Consider the following 6,049-nt stretch of genomic DNA (forward strand, 5'->3'; position numbering starts at 1 on the left):
GGCCTCCCAAAGTGCTGGGATTACAGGCTTGAGCCACCGCGCCCGGCCCCTTTCTTTCTTTTCTTTCTTTCTTTCCTTTCTTCTTTCTTTTTTATAGACAGAGTCTCTCTCTGTCACCCAGGCTGGAGTACAAAGGCGCAATCTCAGCACACTGCAACCTCCGCCTCCCAGGTTCAAGCAATTATCCTGCCTCAGCCTCCCGAGTAGCTGGGACTACAGGCGCACACCACCACACCCAGCTAATTTTTTGTATTTTTAGTAGAGACAGAGTTTCACCATGTTGGCCAGGATGGTCTCGATCTCCTGACCATGTGATCTGCCCACATTGGCCTCCCAAAGTGTTGGGATTACACGCGTGAGCCATCGCGCCAGGCCCAGCCTGGCTTTCTTAATTCATTGTATTTAATTTTCTCCATAGCCCAAGCACAGTGGTTCACACCTCTAATCTCAGCACTTTGGAAAGCCAAGGCATGGGGATTACTTGAGCCCAGGAGTTCAACCAGCCTGGGGCAACATAGCAAGACCTGTACTTAAATAAAATGGCTGGGCATGGTGGCTCACACCTGTAATTTCAGCACTTTAGGAGGCTGAGGCGGGTGGATCACGAGGTCAAGAGATTGAGACCATCCTGAACAACATGCTGAAACCCTGTCTCTACTAAAAATACAAAAATTACCTGGGCATGGTGGCACGCACCTGTAGTCCAGCTGCTCAGGAGGCTGAGGCAGGAGAATCTCTTGAACCCAGGAGGCGGAGGTTGCAGTGAGCTGAGATTGCGCCACTGCACTCGAGCCTGGTGACAGAGGGAGACTCTGTCTCAAAAAAATAATAATAACAAAATAAAATAAAACTAGCCAGGCATGGTGGTGTGCGCCTGTAATCCCAACTACTCAGGAGTTGGAGGAGGTCAGGCTAGAGTGAGCTGTGATTTTTTATTTTTTATTTTATTTTTTGAGATGGAGTTTTGCTCTTATCCCCCAGGCTGGAGGGCAATGGCGCTATCTAGGCTCACTGCAACCTCCACCTCCGAGGTTCAAGTGATTCTCCTGTCTCAGCCTCCTGAGTAGCTGGGATTACAGGTGTGTGCCACACACCTGGTTAATTTTTGTAATTTTAGTAGAAATGGGGTTTCTCCATGTTGGACAGGCTGGTCTCGAACTCCTGACCTCAAGTGTTCCTCCCACCTCAGCCTCCCAAACTGCTAGAATTACAGGAGTGAGCCACCATGTCCGGCCAGTGAGCTGTGATTGTACCACTGCATTCCAGTCTGGGCGACAAAGTGAGACCCTATCTCAAAAATAAAAATCAATAATTTAAAAAATAATGATGATTTTCAGCACAGAGTGATGCAAGGGAGATCATTGCAGAGAATACTGCCAGCCAACACTAGCAGGATGCCTTCAAGTTAACAGTAAGGTAGGATGAGAAGGTTTTGTTGTCTTATGTCCAGTTTAGAAATGGGCAAGTGAGTTAAGCCTCAGAGTGGTTAAGAGCTTTGCCCAAAGCCAAACATAGCCTTGGTAGTGGGGACAGGTGGAGCTGGGGCTTGAACTCCAGTCTAATCCTCTCTCTCTGCCCCACCAAGCTGCTCCTTAATCTAATTAAGGAGGTATATGTTTTCCGAAGTTGCAGAAGCCCCACCCACCCACGCACCCATTGCAGGACTCAGATACCAGGGGCAGGAGGGAGCGCAAGGGTCAGGGAGTATACACTGGGGACTCTGGAAACTGCTCCATCCTTCATGCCCCCACACAAGGAAAAGGAAGAGAAAACCCTCCCTTCTCACCACTGTCTTCCTTTCTCCAGGATGTGCCCCTACCAGGAAAACAGAGGAGCTCAGGAATTCTCCTCTTTCAGGGAGGCCCAGCTCTCTCTCTCTCTCTCTCTCTCTCTCTCTCTCTCTCTCTCTCTCTTCTTTCTTGTCTCGTTCTGTTGCCCAGGCTGGAGTGAAGTGGCGTGATCTCAGCTCATCACAACCTCCACCTCCTGGGTTCAAGCGATTCTCCTGCCTCAGCCTCCCAAGTAGCTGGGACTATAGGCACGCACCACCATGCCCAACTAATTTTTTGAATTTTTACTAGAGACAAGGTTTCACTATGTTGGCCAGGCTGGTCTCAAACTCCTGTCCTCGTGATCTGGCCACCTCAGCCTCCCAAAGTGCTGGGATTACAGGCATGAGCCACCGCGCCTGGCCCCCTTTGGCCTTTTATCATAAATGCACAACCAGTTTTTTCCCTCCAGGAGGACTCCCTGGAAGTGAGGACCTTGTGGCATCTTCTCCCATTCCAACTCTTCACTGCAGCCCTCCTCCCATGGATTAGGCAGCAACTACTGAGAGCTTGAGCTCTTTTCCCGACAAGCAAAAGCCTTTGAAAACAGCAAGAGGGATTGGGGTTAGAACTCAGAGAGGACTTCCAAATTGCTTCAAACTGCTTGTAGCAGATGGCCAGAAAAGGCTTTAGATAGTATATCCTTCCTTTTTCTTTTCTTTCTTTTTTCTTTTTTTTTTTTTTTTTGAGACAGACTTCCACTCTGTCGTCCTGGCTGGAGGGCAGTGGCACGATCTCAGTTCACTGCAGCCTCCTCTGCCTCCTGGGTTCCAGTGATTCTCCTGTCTCAGCCTCCCAAGCAGCTGGGATTACAGGCACCTGCCACCACACCACACCTAGCTAATTTTTGTATTTTTAGTGGGGACGGGATTTCACCATGTTGGCTGGGCTGGTCTCAAATTCATGACCTCAAGTGATCCGTTCACCCAGGCCTCCCAAACTGCTGGGATTACAGGTAGGAACCACTGTGCCTGGCCGTATATTCTTCTTAAAGACCCCTCTGGAAAGTATCTATCATGACCTAAGGGAAATGCAGTCCACAAAAATGGGAGCATGACTGTGTGTGTGATTTGACTGTGGGGAAAAGCTGGAGATAGTCCCACTAGGCATCAGGACAGACCAGAGGACTTGACAATGTTGCTGGGTATCAAGTCAACTCTTGTTTCCTCCTCTGCCTGAGAAGAAATCTGTTGACTGGTATGAGAGGAGTCAGGGAAGTTGGCTTTCTCAGTCAGATAGTGAGTTTGAAGACTCAGTGAACTTCAAAAGCAGGGTCCATGGCGGGGAGGCAGCAACCAGCCCTCTGAGTCACCCTGACCTGGCTTCAGAGCTGGGCCGGAATGTCTGCACCGGCGAGGGGAATGGGGATGGTGGTGGGGGTGGCGGTGAGTCACCAGTGGGGACTGGAAGAGCAAGCAAACCCCAGATGCTCTTCTGCTGTTACAGTTCTCATTCCTGACAGCCCAATCAGAACCCAGGAAGGGCTGGGAAATGGGACCTGGGGTTCTCTTGCGATGGTGCTGCCCATCACCCCTTCTCTGAATCTCACTCCGTTGATTACCTAACTCCTGTAACTCCTCAGAAACCCCCCAACCCAACCCAACACACTCTTTCTTTTTGTTGGTGGGGAATGGAGTCTCGCTCTGTCGCCCAGGTTGGAGTGCAGTGGAGCAATCTCGGCTCACTGAAACTTCTGCCTCCTGTGTTCAAGTGATTCTTCTGCCTCAGCCTCCCAAGTAGTTGGGACTATCAGCATGCGCCACCACACCCAGCTAATTTTCATATTATTAGTAGAGACGGGGTTTTACTATATTGGCCAGGCTGGTCTCGAACTCCTGACCTCGTGATCTGCCCTCCTTGGCCTACCAAAGTGCTGGGATTACAGGCGTGAGCCACTGCGCCCGGCCCCCACACACTCTTTCTACCTGTGTGGGTGTTGGACTAGTTGGGGTGTACTCCTGATCCCCATCCCCTGTGTCCTCTCTGACCCCTCACATGCTAGCAATTCTCCACAGTGAAATTGGAAGAGGGAGGCTCTGAAATTAGCCTCCCCATCCCCAACCGCAAACCTGCACAGAACTCTGCACACCAGGGAGCTTCTCCTTATGGTGTGGACAGGCTGGCTGAACTGCCAGCTGGATTTATTGAACGATTTTGATCAAGTCCAGCAGGCCCTTCCAATCCTCAGAAACTTTCTGGGGTCATCTTCAATTTCCTGCCTCCCAATATGCCTTTTGGGGGAGCTGTGGAACCCCCTAGGAGTTTGGCTTCATCTCTGATCTCCCCTGGCCCTCCCCACATGTTCTGTTGCTTCTGGGGAGTGTGGAACTTGCAGACTTGAGCAGGAGCTCTGGGCTTGGGGGCCCTCCCCTTATTCCCTGTTCCTGTCTATCCTGCTCTTCCCTGCCTACAGGGTCCAGGCCATATTCTCTCTTGTCTGTCCACTGCAGAGCATGAGGGCCAAAGATCAAAGAGAAATTGGGATGGGCTGCAGAGAAGGGGATGGGGTGGGGACTTAAAGTACACTGGCTTGTCCAGGCACGGTGGCTCATGCCTGTAATCTCAGCACTTTGGGAGGCCGAAGCGGGCAGATTACTTGAGGTCAGGAGCTCAAGACCAGCCTGGCCAACATGCTGAAACCCCATCTCTACTAAAAATACAAAAATTAGCTGGGCATGGTGGTTCTCGCTTGCAATCCCAGCTACTTGGGAGGCTGAGGCAGGAGAATTGCTTGAACCGGGAGGTGGAGGTTGCAGTGAGCCAAGATCGTGTCATTGCACTTCAGCCTGGGAGACAGAGTGAGACTCCGTCTCTAAATAAATAAATAAAATAAAGTACATTGGCCTTCAGAGCAGCCCACCCCAAAACAAATCCACAGAGTACAAGGCAGGGGCTCATGGCTGCTGGAGCCCATCAGAGTCTTCCTTGACTCCAATCTGGCCCCAGACTCAGGGTTCCCAGGGAATGCTGTCCACTTTTCTTGGATACCGCTGCCTCCAGGCAGGAGGTAAGTTTGGACACAAGCCCTTCTGAGCTCATTAACTTTGTTGCCCAGCAGAAAACAAGATCACAAGCAGCCCCCACATCTCCCTTGGAGGTCAAATCTGAATTGATGTCTAATCTCTGCCCATTGGTAGCTGGGAGATGGAATCTGGAGAGCTTGCTAAGGGAGGAGTTTTTCTAGATGGTGAAGAATGGGTGGGTATGCGGAGGAGGTTTCCAGGAGGCAGAGGTAAGTGACCCTCCTAGTCCAGGTACCTCTCATCCCATACACACACTTAATTTCATGCTGAATCTGCTCCTAGGCTAGGGTGTTCACCTGGAAAGGAAGGTGGCCTTCATTAGGACCTGGAGCTAATAGGCAGAGCACGAGCTTGGCTGTTTATGGTTCCAAGTACCCATGGCGGCGGCAAAGGAGGAGCCTGGAAAGAAGGTCTTGGAGTTCTGCCAAAAATGCAATCTGTGCCCTAGCCCTTCTAGACTGAGAGCCCCTATGGACAGAGTCATGTGCTTAAATACTTGGAGAAAGGCAAAGGGAGTATCCCAAGGAGTCTCCAGTCTGAGGGGGAGACATAGCCCTTAGCCTCAGAAAGCCTCAGTGTGCTGGGGGGCATCACCTCCAGCTCTCATCCTCTTCTCAGAGAGCCCCCAGGCAGATCAGGGACAGGAAGCCCCTGCCTTGGAGGGGTTCCTGTATAATAGAGAGGCACAGCATAACTCCAGGGTCCTCACTCTGATAGAAGAGACAGGATGACATACTTCTCTTGTACAGGACAGGAGGACATATGAGGAGAGGGGCTCCAAAATCTCTATGGATAGAGTTGTAGCTACCCCACCCTCCTCTGAGCCCCCGAGGTACAAACATGTCTCTTTCTCCCCCTGTATCCTGCCCCTGAGCAGGAAGACAGCTTGAATGTACGTTCTCACTTTATCCAGCTGTCACTAGGAAACCCCCATCCTTCATGTTCCCTCAACGTTCTTGAGCCCTTGGGACACCTCTCTAGATAACGTGATGGGGGCATTGCCACATCACCAAAGCCATGTCCAGAGTTGGGGTTCAGATGACTGTGGACCTACTCTCTCCCACCCAGAAGTAGCCTATTGCCTTGTGGGAGTGTCCCCCTGCCCGTTAGTGCCACCCTACCCCAAGTCTGTCCTCACTACAAGTACCCTTTTTTTCTTTTTTTCTTTACTATTTTTTTTTTTTTTTTTTTTTTTTT

The sequence above is a fragment of the Rhinopithecus bieti genome, unplaced genomic scaffold, assembly GCF_001698545.2.
Source record: "Rhinopithecus bieti isolate Rb0 unplaced genomic scaffold, ASM169854v2 scaffold_35856, whole genome shotgun sequence".
Taxonomy (NCBI): domain Eukaryota; kingdom Metazoa; phylum Chordata; class Mammalia; order Primates; family Cercopithecidae; genus Rhinopithecus; species Rhinopithecus bieti.